Here is a 22,862-nt window from a genome sequence, read left to right on the forward strand (position 1 = left end):
TAGCTTCAGACATTACTAGGAGAGTCAATCTCGCAGCAAACTCCCTGATTTCCTGACTTATACACTCTTTACACCTTGTCTTCCGAAATGTTCCCTATACCTCATGGGAGGGAGGGAGGGAGGGAGGGAGGGAGGGAGGGAGGGAGGGAGGGAGGGAGGGACAGAGAGAGAGAGAGTAGGGGGAGAATTAGTTTTGAGTTTTATATTTTGTGGACTAGGATTCATTGGGCTAGGATTCTCAATTCATCATTTTGATTGGCCATGGCTTCTGTAGTAGTCTTCTTCTGCCACAAAGAGAATTTTCCTTGATAAGATGTGAATACTACGCGTATTTGTGAGTATAAGAACAAATATTTATAGATTTTTATTAGGAATTATACTGGTTTATACTGTAGATTCTTCTTCAATAGCAATGACTGCACTAACACTGAATCAGTTCATTATACAAGTTTCCAATATGGAACATGGTCTCCCTCCTGATAAGCTGGTTTTTTGTCTAACTGTAGAGTTGTTGGTTACAGGCAAGGTAAATTTGCCCTTAGAGGTTATTGTACCATGTTGGTCTTTGTTGTGGTTCATAGGCACGATGCTCCATAAGGTAATTGGTAGCTTACCCCCAGTGGAAGCTTCCAAGGTGCCTCCCTGTTTCTGAAGTGTGTATCCATAGGGAATTACCTTCCACCTCTGGAAGTCAAGGACATCAACAATATAGCTGTAGGTTTCGTGAGTCTCTTGGACTGCCCTGGTCAACAACTTGGGAGAGCTTCTTATTTCTTGTCAGGATAACATTCTGTAGTTCATGTGTTCCTCTATAGGAGAACAGATGAACATCCTTTAGGAGAACATCCTTTTTCCTTACAATAGAGATGACTACACACATATCTGCTATAAATGTATATTGGCTTTCCTGTGAGGAAATACATTTTCATCCAGCTCCTTTGAGCTATTGCTAATTTATTACTTACTGGTGTGTAACCTAATTTGTTACTCTGGCAGCACACTAACCCTTGCTGCTCTGTGAATGCTTTAAAAAGTTTTCTCCATGAAGGCCTAGGAATCTGCCTCTGTCCATTTCAACTGCAGCTCCCTAAGAAGTGTTTATGCTGTCACTCTCTGATGTTCAGCAATAGACAAAGGACAAGGAAATTACAATTTAAATGCCTTTCTTAATGCCTTCATTATACAAACTCCTTTGCTTTGGACCAAACATAAATCAGAACTTAAGTTAGTAATTTATCCACTATGTTTGCTCTTCTGTTTCAAATATTTTCTGTCAGTCCAAGTAGTCTGCAGTCTACAGGATAGCCCGCCCCAGAACTTGTTCCGTGCTACCTACTACTGTCTGTCTTAGCAGACATTGTTTATGAATTTTGTATCCAAATATACCTGTCTAGATATAATTAACTAGTTTATGAACAAGGACTCTTGGAGTTTGAACATGAAATAATCATAGCTACATGTGTTTTAGGACTTGGTCTATTTGGAAAGGATATGGAACCTTGAGGAGGTAGGGTTTTGGTAGAAAATTCCCAATTTCTTTTTTGCTTTCTGCTTCATGGGTCTTCATAGAACATGGCCAACTATCCTCTTGCTTCTACCACTATACTTTTTTTTAATTGGTGTTGCATCCTCCCGGCTGTGATTAACAATATCCTTTTGGGACTGTTGGCTACAATAAACAATTCTCCTTTCATCTGTGGTATCAGGGTACTTAATCACAGCAACAGAAAAAAATAACCATGTGGCACTGTATTACTCAGGGGTTTCTAAAGAAACAGAATTGATAAAACACAAATACATATAATTATATCTCTGTATTTATATATGATTTATTCAAGTGGCTTACAGGCTATGATTCAATAGTACAGCAATGACTGTCTTAGAACCAGAAGGCCAAGAATACTTGTTCCATCTACAAAATTGATGTGTCAGCATTTCCAATCTGGTACTATAAACTCAGAAGATTCCTAAAGAACAGTGGAATCTCGAAGATGAAAGTTTTTAGACCATCAAAAGAATGTCTCTCCAGCCGGACAAATAAACTTTTGATGTGTGCTCACAGGTAAAATGAATCACAGCTGTCCAGCAGGTATAGTGTTATGCTGGTTTTTATTCACACCTAAATGAAATCAAATGCCCTTCCAGCCTGTCTAAATCTCTACCATTCTCGCTATGTGCGCATTTGCCTCTGGTCATCACCTGTATTAGTATTTTATTTGTTCCTAAACACACATAGCTGTGTTCTATATCAGTTTCTTTACACTTAAGTTCAGTTTGGATAAAACTCACATCCCCAGATCACTTCTCAGAGATATTTGTTCTGAACCATTCAGGCTCAGCTCAAATGTCACCTTCTAAAAACTCTAGTCTCCAGGACTTTAGGAAAATGCCATGTCCTTTATACTGCATAGAGCAATAAGGGACTGTTGTGTACAACACATATCATTATTTAAGATTGTTTGTTCCTTTAGAGAATATGTGTTTTCTCTTTTTCTTCTCAGTGGAGCACAGCTTTCCTGAAGGCACAGGCTGTTTTGATGGCTATTCTCTCCCTTGGGTCTATAACATTGCCCTGAACTCCCCACATCCCTAGAGAATACTGACTGACTAGCTCTTGCTTCAAGAGTAGCACCTGGAGCATTGAAGTTTTTCAATTCAATCTTTATTGCAAGTTTGGAAAGAGATAGAAGAAACCCATGGGAAGAAAACAAGGAGCTGTGCAGAGTACATAATTTAGTTCTGAGGAACACAAAATGCATAATAAGTGTTGCAAGGAAAATGCGTGTTTGTTGGAAACCACAGAAGACCAAAAATAGTCTCTTTCAGCAACCAAAAAAGACTAAGACTAGGCTCTTTTGACTAGCAGAGAATTTTAGACATTGTCTGTCTCTCTACAAACCATAGAGTAATTCCACAGTATTCTTTTTTAAATTAATTAATTTATTTACTTATTTACACTCCATATCTTACCCCCCATCCACCCTACGACAGTTCCACATCCAACACATCCTCCCCATACCACCCCATGTGGATGCACCCACTCTGACCTCTAAACTCCCTGGGGCCTCCCACCTCTGGAAGGTTAGGTGCATCATCTCTGAATGAACACAGACCTGGAAGTCCTCTACTATATTTGTGTTGGGGGACTCATTTCAGCTGGTGTATTCTGCCTGTTTGGTGGTCCACTGTTTGAAAGATCTCAGAGATCCAGATTAATTAATACTGCTGGTCCTTCTACAGGGTTGCCCTTTTCCTCGAGTTCTTTTCAGCCTTACCTAATTCAACAACAGGAGTCAGCTGCTTCTGTCCATTGGTTGTGTGAAAATATCTGCATCTGGTCCTTTCAGCCACTTCTTGGGTCTTCAGAAGTGCAGTCATGCTAGGTCCCTTTTTATGAGTGCTCCATAGCCTCAGTAGTAGTGTCAGGCTTTGGGACCTCCCCTTGAGCTAGATCCCACTTTGGTCCAGTCCTCAGGTTCCTCTCCATTTCCATCCTTATAATTCTTTCAGATGGGAACAATTATGGGTCAGAGTTGTGACTGTGCAAACTCAATGAATACTGGTCAAGGTGGTGAAAATATGGGCTCAACAAGAAGAAAACTTGATAGTTCACAGAAATGTATTTGAACTACAGAAACTATGAAATGTTGGACATAGAATCATGTGAGTCTGTAAAGCCAAAATTTCTACTGGGAAATGAGGGACAAAGAAGTATCTCTTGAGGCCTATGGGGTCAGCTATCCTGGCAAGAGCAGTGGAAACAATGACTTTCAAAAGAAAAGTGGAAGGCAAAGACTTACATCTAGGTAGGTATTAAGTCTGGGCACATAGCAATATGTGATGTATGTGTGTTCGCATGCATGCATGCTCGCTCTCTCTCTCTCTCTCTCTCTCTCTCTCTCTCTCTCTCTCTCTCTCTCTTGCACATGCATCCTCTATGTGTTTGTGTTTGTGTGTGTGTGTGTGTGTGTGTGTGTGTGTGTGTGTAGATAGATAGATAGATAGATAGATAGATAGATAGATCACTCTCTTGTACATGCACATCCACTCACATATCCATGTATACACACCCATGTATGCACACCATGTAGTAGAAAGGAAAAAGTAATAATGCTGAGATGGAGGTGAAGGGAAGACTCACTGGAAATGGGGGAATACTAGGCATGGGTGCTCCTGTACTGAATATTTTTAACTCTCCTGGTGTAAACCTAAACAGGCATGGGAAATGAAAATTCTAACAGAGAAAAATACTTACATAAGAATGGCTCATAAGCAAGTCTATGGAGTATTGTCTTCATTAATCTCTGATGTGTGAAGGCTCAGATCACTAGGGGTAGGACCATCCCAGACTGGACCTGGAGAGCCCTGGTGAGCAAGTGTGTAAGCAGATTTTCTCTGTGATTTCTGCTTCAATTCCTGCCTCAGCCTTGGGTGTGTGTCACCAGTGTCCTTACTTTCTCCAGTGATAGACTGATGTGGATGTGTAGGTCAGGAGAATATTTTCTTCCATAAATTGATTTTAGTCACAGTGTTTTATTACTGCAATATAAAAGTAACTAAGACAAACACCTAGTATTGACTTGAGAGAAATCATCAGCCATAAAGCCTCATGCTGACCTGACTTAGGCTAAGCAATGGAGATGGCATAGTAAAAGGTACAAAAATTTGAATCACCAGTAGATAGATGAGCAACAAATTCACTAGAAGGTATGATTAGCATACAGATATGGATGTCATTGAACATGTTGGTTACAGTCTTGGCTTTAACAAGACCTGCTATGAAAAGAGCTCTTCTGAATCATGGAGATACTGGACAGAAGACACAGCAAAACAAACAAACAAACAAACAAACAACATAGCACTCAGATTCTAAAGGAGACAGTAAAGGACCAGGAAAAACACAAGGGCACAGCATGTGAATTGTAGTGGAAAACAAAGCAGACCAAGTAGGGCAGCAGAGCCTAGGTCAGGTTTGCTGTTCTATGCCTTGTTTTCTATGTGGTATTTGTTTTGTAGGTGATAATTTTTTTCTTTTTTTTTTAATTAGGTATTTTCCTCATTTACATTTCCAATACTATCCCAAAAGTCCCTCATACCCACCTCCCAATTCCCTACCCACCCACTTCCCCTTTTTGGCCCTGGGGTTCCCCTGTACTGGGGCATATAAAGTTTGCCTGTCCAAAGGGCCTCTCTTTCCAGTGATGGCTGACTAGGCCACCTTTTGATACATATGCAGCTAGAGTCAAGAGCTCCTGGGTACTGGTTAGTTCATATTGTTGTTCCACATATAGGGTTGCAGTTCCCTTTAGCTCCTTGGGTACTTTCTCTAGCTCCTCCATTGGGGGCCCTGTGACCCATCCAATAGCTGACTGTGAGCATCCACTTCAGTGTTTGCCAGGCCCCAGCATAGTCTCACAAGAGACAGCTATATCTGGGTCCTTACAGCAAAATCGTGCTAGTGTATGCAATGGTGTCAGCGTTTGGAAGCTGATTATGGGATGGATCCCTGGATATGGCAATCACTAGATGGTCCATCCTTTCGTCACAGCTCCAAATTTTGTCTCTGTAACTCCTTCCATGGGTGTTTTGTTCCCATTTCTAGGAAGAGGCAAAGTGTCCACACTTTGGTCTTAGTTCTTCTTGAGTTTCATGTGTTTAGCAAATTGTATCTTATATCTTCTGTATCCTAAGTTTCTGGGCTAATATCCACTTATCAGTGAGTACATATTGTGTGAGTTTCTTTGTGATTGGGTTACCTCACTCAGGATGATGCCCTCCAGGTCCATCCATTTGCCTAGGAATTTCATAAATTCATTCTTTTTAATAGCTGAGTAGTACTCCATTGTGTAAATGTACATTTTCTGTATCCATTCCTCTGTTGAGAGGCATCTGGGTTCTTTCCAGCTTCTTGAGATTATAAATAAGGCTGCTATGAACATAGTGGAGCATGTGTCCTTCTTACCGGTTGGGACATCTTCTGGATATATGCCCAGGAGAGGTATTGCTGGATCATCCAGTAAGTAGTACTATGTCCAATTTTCTGAGGAACTGCCAGACTGATTTCCAGAGTGGTTGTACAAGCTTGCAATCCCAACAACAATGGAGAAGTTTTCCTCTTTCTCCACGTCCTAGCCAGCATCTGCTGTCACCTGAATTTTTGATCTTAGCCATTCTGACTGGTGTGAGGTGGGAATCTCAGGGTTGTTTTGATTTGCATTTCCCTGATGATTAAGGATGTTGAACATTTTTTCAGGTGCTTCTCTGCCATTAGGTATTCCTCAGGTGAGAATTCTTTGCTCAGCTCTGAGCCCCATTTTTTAATGGGGTTATTCGATTTTCTGGAGCCCACCTTCTTGAGTTCTTTATATATATTGGATATTAGTCCCCTATCCGATTTGGGATAGGTAAAAATCCTTTCCCAATCTGTTGGTGGTCTTTTTGTCTTATTGACGGTGTCTTTTGCCTTGCAGAAGCTTTGCAATTTTATGAGGTCCCATTTATCGATTCTCAATCTTACAGCTCAAGCCATTGCTGTTCTAGTCAGGAATTTTTCCCCTGTACCCATATCTTCAAGGCTTTTCCCTACTTTCTCCTCTATAAGTTTCTCTGGTTTTATGTGGAGTTCCTTAATCCACTTAGATTTGACCTTAGTACAAGGAGATAGGAATGGATCAATTCGAATTCTTCTACATGATAACAGCCAGTTGTACCAGCACCATTTGTTGAAAATACTGTCTTTTTTCCACTGGATGGTTTAGCTCCCTTGTCAAAGATCAAGTGACCATAGGTGTGTGGGTTCATCTCTGGGTCTTCAATTCTATTCCATTGGTCTACTTGTCTGTCACTATACCAGTACCATGCAGTTTTTAATCACAATTGCTCTGTAGTACAGCTTTAGGTCAGGCATGGTGATTCCACCAGAGGTTCTTTTATCCTTGAGAAGAGTTTTTGCTATCCTAAGTTTTTTGTTATTCCAGATAAATCTGCCGATTGCCCTTTCTAATTCGTTGAAGAATTGAGTTGGAATTTTGATGGGGATTGCATTGAATCTGTAGATTGCTTTTGGCAAGATAGCCATTTTTACAATGTTGATCCTGCCAATCCATGAGCATGGGAGATCTTTTCATCTTCTGAGATCTTCTTTAATTTCTTTCTTCAGAGACTTGAAGTTCTTATCATACAGATCTTTCACTTTTGAGAATTTTTGACTATTGAGAATGGTCTTGTTTCCCTAATTTCTTTCTCAGCCTGATTATCCTTTGTGTACAGAAAGGCCATTGACTCGTTTGAGTTAATTTTATATCCAGCTACTTGATTGAAGCTGTTTATCAGGCTAGGGGGTTCTCTGGTGGAATTTTTAGGGTCACTTATATATACTATCATATTATCTGCAAAAAGTGATATTTTGACTTCTTCCTTTCCAATTTGTATCCCCTTGATCTCCAAATGTTGTCGAATTGCTCTGGCTAGGATTTTAAGTACAATGTTGAATACGTAGGGAGAGAGTGGACAGCCTTGTCTAGTCCCTGATTTTAGTGGGATTGCTTCCAGCTTCTCAAAATTTACTTTGATGTTGGCTACTTGTTTGCTGTTGATTGCTTTTATCATGTTTAGGTATGGGCCTTGAATTCCTGGTCTTTCCAAGACGTTTATCATGAATGGGTGTTGGATTTTGTCAAATGCTTTTTCTGCATCTAAGGAGATGATCATGTGGTTTTTGTCTTTGAGTTTGTTTATATACTGGATTACATTGATGGATTTCCGTATATTGAACCATCCCTGCATCCCTGGGATGAAACCTACTTGGTCAGGATGGATGATTGTTTTGATGTGTTCTTGGATTCGGTTAGCAAGAACTTTATTGAGTATTTTTGCATCGATATTCATAAGGGAAATTGGTCTGAAGTTCTCTATCTTTGTTGGGTCTTTTTGTGGTTTAGGTATCAGAGTAATTGTGGCTTCAGAGAATGAATTTGGTAGAGTACCTTCTACTTCTATTTTGTGGAATAGTTTGTGAAGAACTGGAATTAGATCTTCTTTGAAGGTCTGATAGAACTCTGCACTAAACCCATCTGGTCCTGGGCTTTTTTTGGTTGGGAGACTATTAATGACTGCTTCTATTTCTTTAGGGGATAAAGGACTGTTTAGATCTTTAACCTGAACCTGATTTAACTTTGGTGCCTGGTATCTGTCCAGAAATTTGTCCATTTCTTCCAGGTTTCCCAGTTTTGTTGAGTATAACCATTTGTAGAAGATTCTGATGGTGTTTTTGATTTCTTCAGGATCTGTTGTTATGTTTCCCTTTTCATTTCTGATTTTGTTAATTAGGATGCTTTCCCTGTGTCCTCTAGTGAGTCTGGCTAAGGGTTTATCTATCTTGTTGATTTTCTCAAAGAACCAGCTCCTCGATTGGTTGATTCTTCGAATAGTTCTTCTTGTTTCCACTTGGTTGATTTCACCCCTGAGTTTGATTATTTCCTGCAATATACTCCTCTTGTGTGAATTTGCTTACTTTTGTTCTAAAGCTTTTAGGAATGTTGTCAGGCTGCTAATGTGTGATCTCTCTAGTTTCTTTTTGGAGGCACTCAGAGCTATGAGTTTTCATCTTAGAAATGCTTTCATTGTGTCCCATAAGGTTGGGTAAGTTGTGGCTTAATTTTCATTAATCTCCAAAAAGTCCTTAATTTCTTTCTTTATTCCTTCCTTGACCGAGGTATCATTGAGAAGAGTGTTGTTCAGTTTCCATGTGAATGTTGGCTTTCTATTATTCATTTTGTTATTGAAGATCAGTCTTAATCCATGGTGATCTGATAGGATGCATGGGACTGTTTCAATATTTTTGTATATGTTGAGGTTTGTTTTGTGACCAATTATGTGGAGAAGGTACCATGAGGTGCTGAGAAGAAGGTATATCCTTTTGTTTTAGGATAAAATGTTCTGTAGATATCTGTTAAGTCCATTTGTTTCATCACTGTGTCCCTGTTTAGTTTCTGTTTCCATGATCTGTCCATTGGTGAAAGTGGTGTGTTGAAGTCTCCCACTATTATTGTGTGAGGTGCAATGTGTGCTTTGAGCTTTAGTAAAGTTTCTTTAATGAATGTGGCTGCCCTTGTATTTGGAGCATAGATATTCAGAATTGAGAGTTCCTCTTGGGAGATTTTACTTTTGATGAGTATGAAGTGCCCCTCCTTGTCTTTTTTGATTACTTTGGGTTGGAAGTTGATTTTGTTAGACATTAGAATGGCTACTCCAGCTTGTTTCTTCACACCTTTTGCTTGGAAAATTGTTTTCCAGCCTTTTACTCTGAGGTAGTGTCTGTCTTTTTCCCTGAGATGAGTTTCCTGTAGGCAGCAAAATGTTGGGTCTTGTTTGTGTAGCCAGTTTATTAGTCTATATCTTTTTATTGGGGAGTTGAGTCCATTGATATTCAGAGATATTAAGGAAAAGTAATTGTTGCTTCCCGTTATTTTTGTTGTTAAAGTTGGCATTCTGTTCTTGTGGCTGTCTTCTTTTAGGTTTGGTGAAGGATTATCTTCTTGCTTTTTCCGTCCTTGTACTGGTTTTTTTTCTGTTATTATCCTTTGAAGGGCTGCATTTGTGGAAAGATAATGTGTGAATTTGGTTTTGTTGTGTAATACTTTGGTTTCTCCATCTATGGTAATTGAGAGTTTGGCTGGGTAGGGTAGCCTGGGCTGAAATTTGTGTTCTCTTAGTGTCTGTATAACATCTGTCCAGGCTCTTCTGGCTTTCATAGTCTCTGGTGAAAAATCTGTTGTAATTCTGATAGGCTTGCCTTTATATGTTACTTGACCTTTTTCCCTTACTGCTTTTAGTATTCTATCTTTATTTAATGCATTTGTTGTTCTGATTATTATGTTTCGGGAGGAATTTCTTTTCTGGTACAGTCTATTTGGGGTTCTGTAGGCTTCTTGTATGTTCATGGGCATCTCTTTCTTTAGATTTGGGAAGTTTTCTTCTATAATTTTGTTGAAGACATTTGCTGACCCTTTGAGTTGAAAATCTTCAGTCTCATCTACTTCTATTATCAGTGGCTTTGGTCTTCTCATTGTGTCCTGGATTTCCTGGATGTTTTGAGTTAGGATCTTTTTGCATTTTGCATTTTCTTTGATTGCTGTGCTGATGTTCTCTATGGATTCTTCTGCACCTGAGATTCTCTCTTCCATCTCTTGTATTCTGTTGCTAATGAGGGCATCTATGGTTCCAGATTTCTTTCCTATGTTTTCTATCTCCAGCGTTGCCTCACTTTGGGTTTTCTTTATTGTGTCTACTTCCCTTTTTCGGTCTAGTATGGTTTTGTTCATTTCCATCATCTGTTTGGATGTGTTTTCCTGTTTTTCTATAAGAACTTCTACCTGTTTGGTTGTGTTTTCATGTTTTTCTTTAAGGACTTTTAACTCTTTAGCAATGTTCTCCTGTATTTCTTTAAGTGAGTTATTAAAGTCCTTCTTGATGTCCTCTACCATCATCATGAGATATGCTTTTAAATCCAGGTCTAGCTTTTCCGGTGTGTTGAGGTGCCCTGGACTGGGTGAAGTGGGAGTGCTGGGTTCTGATGATGATGAGTTGTCCTAGTTTCTGTTAATAAGATTCTTATGTTTACCTTTCACCATCTGGTAATCTCTGGCGTTAGTTGTTATAGTTGTCTCTGTTTAGAGATTGTTCCTCTGGTGATTTTGTTACCCTCTCTCAGCAGACCTGGGAGACTAGCTCTCTCCTCTGGGTTTCAGTGGTCAGAGCAGTCTCTGCAGGCAAGCTCTCCTCTTTCAGGGAAGGTGCACAGTTATCTGGCGTTTGGACCTCCTCCTGGCCGAAGATGAAGGCCCAAAACAGGATCTTTCCCGAGAAGCTGTGTTGCTTTGGCCTGTCACAGAAGCCATTGTTTCAGTAGTCCACACTCTCACCTGTGTAGACTACTTTCCCTGGAGTCCTGGAACCAAGATGGCTCCCATGGATCCTGAGGCAAAGGCCTCCCAGGCTGGGTGGACACCTGTCCTCTGGCCCGAAGGTGGCCAGTTGTCTGGAGCCGAAAATGGCACCTCCTCAGAAGCTCTGTGGCTCTTGCCTGTTCCAGAAGCTGCTAGCCACTGTAGTCCACACTCTCACCTGTAGACTGCTCGCTGCCGTGTCCCGGAACAAAGGTTGCTCCCGTGGAACCTCGTAGGTGATAAATTTTTACAGCATATTTGTCTGCTCAAATAAAGGGACATAGGAGGCAAAGAAGTCTTGAGAATGCTACCACTGCAAAGTCAAAGTTGCCAGAAGGTTAAGATAGGGAGAAGGAGGGGCTGGCACTACAACTATAGAGAACTTATGGCACTGCCATTTACACTAGAGATAGAGCCCAAGCAACAGCTATGAGGTAAGAGGTAAGAACATTCTGCACTAGTGCTTCCAAGATCAAGAGATTTGAAGGAGTAATCCTCTGAGTATGGAACTGAGTGAGAACAGTGAAAGCAGATATGCCAGACTAGAAAAGGCAGATCTGAACATAAGAAGTCATATTGAAGTAGGAGAAGTTTATCTGGGGAAACAACTACATGGTTTAAATCCTAAAAGTTTTGGGTAAATCTTAGCTCTTTCTTCCTGCCTTCAGATATGTGTGTGTGTGTGTGTGCGCGCGCATGCATGCCCGTGTGCATGTATGAATGTATGCATAGATATTATATGTACAGAATATTTCTTAATCCTATATATGTACAAATACCTGTATATGTTAATACCTTAATCTAGTTTTCTTACCATTGCAATTTAAAATTTTTTAAATTCTCAATTTTTGAGTTTTGGGAGATGATAACTTAGGTGTTATCATTTGCCTTGCAAGCATGAAGACCTGACCTAAAACTCTAGAAACCACATAAAAAGCCAGGCCTGATGACGTGTACTTGATATCCTATTGTCTGGTAGGCAGAGACAGGAGGATCCCTAGTGTTCACTGGTTAGTTAGTCTTGCTTTCTATATGGTGAATTTTAGGCCAATGAATAATTTTGTCTCAGAAAAATTAGGATGGGCAACAGCTGTGGTTGACTTCAGGCCTTCAGGTTGACTTCACACACACATTCGCACAAGTGCCCACACATTCTTGCATATGTTTGTGGCTCTCCTAACATATAGAGATTCCCAAATCACATTGAGGTCCTTGTATACCAGCCCTTTAATGACAGATAAAATTCTATTCATGATGTGATTTATTCTAATCTATAAAATGTGAGATGTAATTGAAAAGCTGTTTCAAAGAGATGTGTGGCAGTGGGTGAGGAAGAAGGAAAAGAAAGAGAGGTATCGAGGAAGGAGGAAGGAAGAAAGAAAGTTAGGGAAGGAAAGGGAATAAAAGAGAAAGGGAAATTTGAGAAACTATGTCCACAACATATATCATTGCCCTTATACTTGTTTTACCACAAATACCAGTGACTTTGTTTATTGCTGAATTGATTCTTCGGGTTCATTCTTAATTAATATTCATATCTGCAGTCTAAAGATTGAATCTGTACTTCCTTTCGAGCAAAAGAAAAACCCAAAAAGACCACCCAAAAACATTCTTAATTTTTTTCATATTTCGGCATTTACTTAAAGTAGAATTAGTTGTATATTTTGAAATGTCAAGTTTTCTAATGTGCACCTGCCAAACTGCTCCTGTACCTTTGATGTTTTCTGCATACGTGCCTTAATTCAGACTTCCAGCCCCACAGGTCCACGCCAAGGATCACAATGGCCCTATGCATTCTCAGACCAACCTTCTCAGGAGAGCTGTAACACTTGGTAAAACATTATCTCTGGAGCAAGAGAGCAGTTCTTTATGTCCTACCTTTTTGTGGAGCCTATGGTAGGCTTTTATATGACCTGAATTCCTCACCTGTGTCTATTCTGAAGTGAATATTAACACCAGGCTTGGAGAGAGACAAATCAGGGTCTTAGAAGTCTGTAGATCTATTTAGATCATTATTTGAATGTTCTTCTTAACTCTGAACATATAGGCAATGGTAGAGACCCTGTGCACCCTCTCTGCTCTGTGAAGTATTCTCTGGCATCCATATACCTTACCATGCTCCTACCTACTATGTTCATATCCACAGAGACACCCCCATGGGCCAAGGCATTACAGTCAAGAGAACCGTGTAAAATGATAAAACCAAAATAGTGTATATGAGAGATGTGGAGAGGTTCAGCTGGAAAGTGTCTGCCTTACAAAGACAAAGACCCGAGTTTGATCCCCAACACTCCAGTAAAATATGCCTGGTCAAGATGCTGGCTATAGGTGCTAGATAAATAGTTCCCTGGTTAACAACACATACTGCTCTTGAAAAGGCTGAGACTTCAGTTCCCAGGACCCTCATGTAGAAGCTCACCGTCACTAATAACTCCAGTTCCAAGGGCTTCCAGAATATTTGACTTCTGTGTTCACACTCATATTCACACTCAATTGCGTGCACATATAAATAATTAAAAAGAAAGTAAATTTAAATGAAAAAAAGTGTTGTGTTTGATGAAAGGCACTTGTCTACTTGGTTTTGGGTACTCAAAAACAGGTTCCTGGGGATGGCTGACCAGCTAGCCTAACCTACTTGACGAGCCAGGTGAGTGATATGCAACACATATCCATGTACATGCACATACATACCTGAACACACATACACATAAACAAATAAAATCAAATAATAATAAGTTTAAAAACATGAGAAAATAAATAGATCACAGTATTTAATATAAAATATTTGAATCCCAGTACATTCATTTACACATTTGAACAAGTTGTCAGTTCCTATGAAAGTGAAGATAGTTTAATGAACAGTATCACATTATAGTTTCTACCATCATTAGTTCTCAGTGGATTATAACTCATGGGATAAAATCAAGATATATTCTTGCTCAGTTGGTTTCGAATTCACTATGTAGGCCAAGCTGGCCTCAACTCAGAGAAAACCATCTGCGACTGCATACACAATTCTGAAATTGAGACTGTGGTCATTTTGCCCTGTTTGTTTACGATTTATTTTTTTCTCTTTATTGTTATGTCTGTGTCTGTGTGTAGGTAGGTGTGTACACACAAGTACTGTGTGTACTGAAGCCAGGCACTGTGTCCTCTAGAGTTATAGATTTAGGCTGTTATAAGTCACCCTGATATGGATGCTGGGAACTGAACTTGATTCCTTTGCAAGAGCAAACTATTCCACTTAATATAATGTGTTGATGTAGAGAAATATCTAGAAGACTATTTTTACTGTTTTGAAGACATTAAGTTTTATTGTCAAAGGATAATAGATAAAGAGAAATTAAGTAAATTTTGAGCACTTAAAGAAAAGTTGTGCCGGGCGTGGTGGCTCACACCTTTAATCCCAGCACTCGGGAGGCAGAGGCAGGTGTATTTCCGAGTTCGAGGCCATCTACAAAGTGAGTTCCAGGGCAGCCAGGGCTACAGAGAGAAACCCTGTCTCGAAAAACCAAAACAAAAGAAAAAAAAAGAAAAGAAAAGTTGTTGATAAATAGGTGAGTTTGTGTGTGTGTGTGTGTGTGTGTGTGTGTGTGTGTGTGTGTGTGTGCGTAGTTTGAGGATACAGTCCATCATGGTGGGAAGACATAGCAAAAGAGAGGTTAAAGCTGGTCACATTTTATGCATAGTCTGGAAGCAGAAATAGATCAACATTAGTGTTTAGACCCTCTCCTTTTTATTAAATCAGTCCATGATCATGGAGATTCCCACAGTTAGGGGTGGATTTTTCTTTCTCACTCAAACATCCCTAGAAACTTTAATGAATGCACCCAAAGGTGTGTTTCCATGGTGATTCAAAATCCCATTAAATTGACAATTAGGATTAACCACTAAATGTAGTATCTTTAACCAAAAGGAGCCTGAGACCTTAAAAAGATAAGCAAATTTCCTGAATTCAAAATTGATTTGATTACAGCCTTAGAATGCTAATCTAAATACATATAAAATTAACATAATTCTGATGGCATAAAAATATGAATACACAGGTTCATACAAAATAAACCCTGTGTTTCTTATTCTTCAATCCTCTTGTTCCTCTGCTATTTAACTTCCTTAGTCATGTGTGGCAGAGATAACCACAGTGTCAGGTATACCAATAGTCCTTTTATATTCCCTGCGTGTCTGCCTTGCCCTTTCTGCAACTCCACTTCTGACAGGTGAGTATCAGACAGAATGAAGAACCCAGAGGATCAGAGGGATGCCATATGGACTCAAGGATGAGACAAATGTCTAAGTGGCTTAAGTTGTTCCAATGAGCAGCTGGTACATGGCATATGATTAAAGGTCACTTTTCAACTCAGGCATCAAGGAGGCGGTCTTGCTACACCTTGAGTTTTGTCAACAAAGTTTTATCATTCAACTTCAATTAAAGACATATATTGCTCTCTGATTCTGAATTTGGAAGGAAGGTGATGTGCCACTGTGGAAAAGCTAGTGTTGCAAGTATTGAAAGGGTAAAAATTTCGACTGTTGTACAAAATAAACAAACAAGCAAAAAAATAAATAAAATAAACCTTCACACTGTAGAAAAGAAATTAAAGCAAATCTACCCAGCATACCCCAATATGCTTAGGTAAATCAGGAAGATATCACAGAAACACAGGGGTTTGCCTGCAGTAGAGCATATTTAAGAGGACAATGTCACCCACCATTCCATAGGCAATGTGATCTTAGTATTCAAAGTCCATGGAACACATATAACCTGCATTACTTACTCTAGGCATTTCACTTAGGCATTGATTCATCCAGGCTATTCAGTGAACTTCAGTGCAAATCTAGAGCACAAAGGGATCCAGGTGAGACAATCAAAACAACAAGACATAACAATGGACGAAGATAATGTTCCCACTTGCTCCAATAACAGAAGAACTAAAAGGGGAACAATAGGTGCCACTGCAGTGAACACAGAATAAGTAGTGAATACTCAGCTATCATTTGTTGTACCATACAAGGTCAGCAGTTTACATATAACATTTCTTGTACCCCACTTCAATACAGTGAGCATACCATCATTCATAGCACAGATAGACAACTAGTTCTTCCACTCTGCTCACTTACTGCATTGATGCAATATAACCATTTGTGCAAGTTAGTTTTAATTTTCAGCTTGCCAAGATCTATAGTCATCTGAGAAGTGAGTCTAAGTGAAGAATCCTTTTGATTAAGCTAGCCTTTGAGCATATCTGTGGGAATTGTCTTGATAATGTCATTGATGTAAGAGGAACCATCTATTCTGGATATTAGAGAATCCTAAGCTATAAAGTATAGAGGAAGGCTGAACATAAATAGGCTCACAAGTATTCACATCTTTTTGTTCAGTGAATGTGATATGACTTGCTGTTTTAAATACCTGCCTTGATGACTTCCACATAATGGTGGACTATGACCTGGGCATATGAGCAAAGATAAATGATTTCTCTGCTAACATGCATTTTAGGGTATTTTATAACGGCCACAAAAAGTAATGCATTGTACAAGGAAATTATTCTGCAACTGATGATTTATTCCTTTTTATCTTTCATGGGTATTTCTTCTCTGGATCAGGATATATTTTTCATTTCACAACCCCATCCTTTGTGTCTTACTTGACACTTACCACTAAATAAGCAATCATAACAGCCATTTCTGATTTCCTGGAGCTGTGTTTATATGGATTTAAGTAGCAAGGAAAGGGGATAACATGAACAATTCTAGGCCAGCCTGAACATCTTCAATTCTATGCTAAGTATATTGTGGTTCCTTCTTCAATAAGAACAACCACATAAGGAAAGGTTAATCTGCTTGCTGTACTCTCTGAAGACACCAACACAGATGGGATACAGTGCCCCATTTTTCCTCCTTTCTCTATCTTTATTTGTCATGCTGTATTCTTTCCTTTCTCTTGCTTGCCTTCTGGCTATGGAGTCCTACAGAGCTCATCATTCATTGTGCATCTTTGCAGTATCCCATACTTAGACTTCACTGATACTTATTGGATGAATAAGTGACTCAGTGAATAAGTGAACTGCCTGGGGTGAGTATATAGGGAATATATGCTCGATTGACCTTGAACACAGTATTGTTATTTCCTATAGAGTGATGGATGGCAGCATCGCTCTCCCTCTATCTCTCTCTCTCTCTGTCTGTCTGTCTGTCTCTCTCTCTCTCATGTTATACTGCTACTGCAATGGACTCCAGCATTTCTGTGGCATCTGCTCAGAATGTCCATGGAGTGTTTAATACATTGCTTAAATTTCTTCTCCACTTTGTTAAGACCTTGCAATGCAAGCAGTGGAGACCCATGTCCTCTGGAGACCTGCAACACACTTTTTTCTCTAAGTGAAATGTTATTTTTGATTTAAAATCCAGACACAAAATCTGTAACTTTGGCAATCATCCAACCCAGTTCTCATCCTCACAGAAATCCCCCTGTGACAGTCCTACAAAGGTGTGTAAGGTTGGCATGGTGATAGTACTGTAATATCTAATCTCTGCTATTGTTAAGTAGCCTTTCTCTCAGGAACGTGCTTACATTGTTTTAAGCTGAATCCTCCCTACAATATGGTTTTCTACTCTATTCTACTTTGGAAGCTTACACTTAAAAAAGAAATCAAATCTTTATTCAGTAGGATCTTTGCAAACAAGTTTCCATTACCATAAAAAATAAACTCAACGTAATTAACATTAAAAAACATGAATTTATATTGATTCACATTTTAAGAATTTTACAGTCCATGGCTTATTGATCCCATTTCTTCAGGCTCATGAATATCAGGAACACATACCACATAACGAAAAGAGAAACAGTGGGAGATGGGTGTCCCAACCTCTTCTCTATGGGTACATTCCAGTATTTCAGCATCCTTCCTTTGTATTCTGTCTTACATATACTACCACCTCTCGATAGTGTGAGGCCAAAGATCAAGTCTTTAGTGCATGGACAGGCCTCTGGTGACATTATCACTGCAAACAGTAGTACTGTGTGATGGAATTTTTATGTACTCCTTCACCATTTCTTCTGCCCTACACTTGGTAGCATTATCTCAATCTCACTGTAAATGGCTTCCTATTACAGCACCCTTTTCTCACAAGTTCTCTAAGTATTTTTTAAAACGTTGCCATTTTCCTTTGTAGATCAATGTTTGTGTGCATCACAAAGTCAGGTATCAAAGTCACCATCCTTATATGGCATTTGGAGACAAGACTTTGGAAAGTAATTCAGTTATCACCACACTGCCATTTCTATGGATATAACAGAATACTTGAGGCAGAGTAAATTCAGTGGAAAAGGGATGTATATTTACCATGTTTCTGTAGGCTGGGAAGTTCAAGATCAGGTAGTTACCCTTCCTTAATTCAAGGCAGAATGGAGAACAGTAAGCTGTGCTACGTGAAGTGGTTAAAGCCTAATGGTCAGGGTCTCATAGTCACCTGCAAAACACAGAGCCATCAGACTGCACTAACCTCCAATGAAGTATCTGCCTTCCTGATTTAACTATCTGCTACGAGGGTCATGTCCATGTTTCACTTTTCTCTAAGGTAATTGCATTCTTGTCAGCTTGGAATAGAAAATATCTTGGCCCTGTAGCCATCGGAACTTATTGAGAGAATCATACATTATTGTTCCATTTATGTTAATAGTGTGCAATCCAAAGCTTAAAACCTTTCATTTCCCAACCGTCACAATAGCTGGCATTCAGAGAGATGAGGATTGAGTCAGTCCTTCTGCTGGGAATAGTAAGGTCATGGCAGGCAGCTTAGGCCTCTAAGAGATATTGGTAATTTTACTGGGATCTCTAATTTTGGATAAAAGATTTCTTTTTTAATCACTGAGGTTTTTCTGTGACATCCAATCTCCAGTTCTGCACAAAGCCCTCATAACTTTAGCCAGACCATTCTCACAGTAGAGTCTACTGTGTATATTTCTAAAAGGAAGCCAATCCCAGAAAGTTATGCTAAGAATGAAAAAGGGAGACAAAGGGTGTGGTGTCAAACTGGCTGCCTCTCCTCTGAGAATTAACAGAGACTGTGGGAAGCAAATGGGTTTTCTAGTAGCTTTTGAGAGATGGAAGGGTAAGGACCACCCCCCTTCTCTTAAGCAAAGTCTTATATAGCCCAAGATACTCTCAAACTCACCATGTCACTGAGATTAGCCTTAAACTCCTGATCTTTCTGATTCCACCTTCTGAGCTCTGGGATTGCATACATGCAACACAATATCTGGTATACATAGCACTGGGATTGAACTCAATGCTTTTTGCAAGCTAGTCAAGGAATTAACCAGCTAAAGCCTGTCCCAGGGAAAGAAGTTATTGTTTTACTCCTAACACTCTCAGTGAAGTCTCTGATCATCGATAGATCAAACCCTGAAAAGTCCTAACTCAAGGCTTGGGGTCAGATGTTTGGTTTTGTCCTGAGCCATACTTCTATCATACTGTCACATGGCAGAATGCAGGGCTAGGAGACAACTACCCTAGAGGGACCCCAAGTCTGTGGAGGACAGATACTACAAAGTTCTGCAGCAGGTCCTCAAAGAGGCTATCCCATGGCCATACAGGAACCTCTGAATATAGCTCAAAGAGCTCCTAAATGCCATGTTCCCCAGCCCCACCTTGCACATGCGCGCGCTCGTGAGTGTGTGTGTGTGTGTGTGTGTGTGTGTGTGTGCATTTGTATTTGTATGAGTGTGTATATATGTACACATATTTGCCAAGACTGTAGGTGACAGGGCTCATTGATTAGCGCTCTGTGACTAGGCTAGGATAGCTGGTTATATGTGCCTTGCCTAACCAGTGCTAAGACTACCAGCATACCTTATTATGTGCAGATTTTCAAATGGAGCATGAGGGTCAAACTCATATCCTTATGCATGTATAACTATTTTCTTTACTGAACCATCATTTTAGCCTGGGCTGTGGTCTTTCTATCCTTAAGGAAAGCTTGGGTTTTTAAAGAGCTTAGGAAACTTGCCTGAACACATGCATTCATTCATTGGGAGGTTATTCCAAGCCAGATACAGGATTATAGGCTTATAAAGAGTGTGTATGACTGTCTTCTTTGTTCTTTACAATCATCTGTTCACCTATGGGTACTTCATAACATCTATCACAGCGTAACTTCAGGCTCTGAAAATGGAGTGCATGTCAAATGTATTTACTAATATCCCGGCCACATAGAATCTCAGATTCAGGGAAGGCACTAGGTTCTATCCATTCCAAAGTAACTCTTTTTCCTCACTTCAAGACTACCATCCACTGAAGTGGTACGTCTTAGTGGAGATTGCTTTCCAGGATCTCATTTCAGTCCAACAAGACTCCTTTTAGTGCCAGAATAATGTTCTATTAGATACATAAATGACATGATATAAAAGCACAAAATGAGATCCAGCAGTATTTTTTGAGGAATACTAGGAAGGGCAAAACCATCTACAAAATTGTAAGATTGAAACCAAGTACCTATATGGCTGTATGCCTGAAAGGATGGTTACATGCTCAATATGGTAGATAATCAGTTCAGAGTACTTGGTTCTATTAAAAGTTTGTAAATATCAGTAGAAAATTTAAATTTTGGTATCAACCATCATCTCACTAAAATTATGTTTCAGTATATTTACAGAGGTGTTTTTAATGTAACAGAAAAATAAGCTTCTGCAAAAAAAGATAGCAATATTTATCAAAAAGAATGTTTAGAGAGGCAGGATAGATAGGAGATGTTAACCTATCCAGATAGGGTGATTCAAATGGAATACAGGTAACAAGAAATAGGAAGGAAATATAACCTGATCATAGAAAGGATAAAGTCATAGTGAGTTTAGTGTCTTATACTCTATGATGTTTCTCTTTATTTCTCATCCTAAAAATAAAAAAAAAAAAAAACAAAAAAAAAAAACAAAAACAAAAACAAAAACCCTAAGGTCACCTCAGAGTAGGGTGATTGGCTACACTGGGTTCCGCTGGGAATATCTGTGTGGGATTATCTTAAATCAAATAATCGATGTAAGAAGACCCAGCCTACAGTGTTGTCACCATTTCCTAGAGAGTGGCTCTTGAGCTGTATAAGAGTGGAGAGAAATCAAGATGAGCATAAGCAACAAGGCAAATGAGCCGGCAGCATGTGTGGATTTATTTCTCTAGCTTTTCATCTGTGGATATGATGTGACTTGATGCTTCAGTTTCCTGGTACCTTGACTTTGCTGCAATGATTGACTGTAACCCAGAATTCTGAGCTAAAAGAAGTCTTTCCTCCACTAAGTTTGTTTCGTCAGGGTACTTTGTCACAGCAACAGAAATGAGACTAGGACACATTCCTTCCACCAGCCCTTACCGGGGGTAATCAGATATTAAAATCATTTGAAGGACCTTACTTTAGAGAGCAGGCAGGAAGTTCAAGAGACTGACTTCTTAACTCCGAGCCCTTCTATTCTTAGCAGAAACAGAGAAGGTGAAATCAGGTACTGGGAACATGTGCAAGAAATCAAAGTAATCAAATGTTGCTGAGACCCAGGTAGATGTAAGAGGACCATGAGTACAGACGAAGGACAGGACAAAGTGACTGTGCCCATCACTGCTTTGTGCCCAGAAAATTTAAATTGAGACATAAATATATTTATCAGGGTAACCTTTTAAAGGTCCAATTAGCATTTAGTATACGCTAAGATTGCTTACTGCAAAGAAATGTTCGCACAAAAGATCTATAAAACCTGACAAGGAAAGGTTGCATAATGCAAACAGGATGAAATGATATGTGCTCAACAATTAGCCCTGGTGATGGGAGGAGATAGTCTTGATCGTCTTTGAAAAGAAAAACAGTTAAAAGAGGGTTAATCCTTTAAACCAGTTGCCTTTACAAATCTCTACAAATACATTGGATAAATGAAACTTCTAAATAACTCAGCCAGCAAGCTCACAGAACTCAAAGCTGCTTTAATAGAGTCAGATCTCTAATGCATTTAGACAACCTTACTGGAAATTAAGACTGAGATTTTATCACAAAGAAGTAATGTCTGTAGTGAAATTTATTCACATAATCCTGTCAGCTCTCAGAGTCACTAGCTCTGGCTCTGAATAATTAGTTTGTCTATGTTTACTAAGCGTGGCACATGAATAAATCTGACTGGTGATTTGCATTTTGTCATTCTTTGTCAAAAAGGGAGTGGGATATAGGAAGAAAAAGGAAGGGAGTGGATGGGAAACTACAACAAAAAACTTCAGCAAGATTTCTTAGGCAGTGTGGGTCTCAGGGTAACTGGGGAATCACAAGGAAGCAATTTGGCTACAATGCCTGTCAAAACTCTGGAATTTATCCTATTTTGTGTCAACAAGTCATTCCACTGGGAATATATTACAAAATACTCCTAAAATTCAACAGCTTTTACATTTACTGTGTAAACCTTCCCCACACATTGCCTTAACTTTTATTATTTTTCTGTTCTGTTATAGGTGGGAGAATGGAGAGACACCATTAAGTGATTACAGATTGTAGTAGATTCAAATTGTATACATTTATTACTGTCTGTCGTAGAAGAATGAAGCACTGTAATACAGTCAGCAGCATCGTCTGACACCATACTTCCTTCTGACTTGCAAAAATCAGCCAAGTTTTCATTCTATGTAAATGCTGAACCAGACAGAAGGAAGTTTGATAATCCTCTTCAACCAGGCAAAGCATTAATGTAGGATATGGAAACCAGAGGTGTGCTAGGGAATAAGAAGAAAAATTACAGTATACAAATGTTAGATAGTGGCTATTGCACTCATTTTGTGTTCCTGTGAGTCAAGGTGCCTCCATGGCATAATATACATATGAATGCCAGTTCATCAGGCTAGCTGGCCGAGGAGTTTCCAGAGAGTCTGTCTCCACCTATCACCTCACTGGGAG

The 22,862-nt window shown here is 39.4% G+C and overlaps 1 protein-coding gene across 4 annotated transcripts in view; it reads left to right on the forward strand.

Moving 5' to 3' along the window:
• The window catches only part of Cntnap5a (contactin associated protein-like 5A), a 902,587-nt gene that overhangs the window by 329,305 nt on the left and 550,420 nt on the right, over positions 1 to 22,862 (forward strand). The window lies entirely within an intron of this gene.

Source organism: Mus musculus, chromosome 1, assembly GCF_000001635.26.
Source record: "Mus musculus strain C57BL/6J chromosome 1, GRCm38.p6 C57BL/6J".
Taxonomy (NCBI): domain Eukaryota; kingdom Metazoa; phylum Chordata; class Mammalia; order Rodentia; family Muridae; genus Mus; species Mus musculus.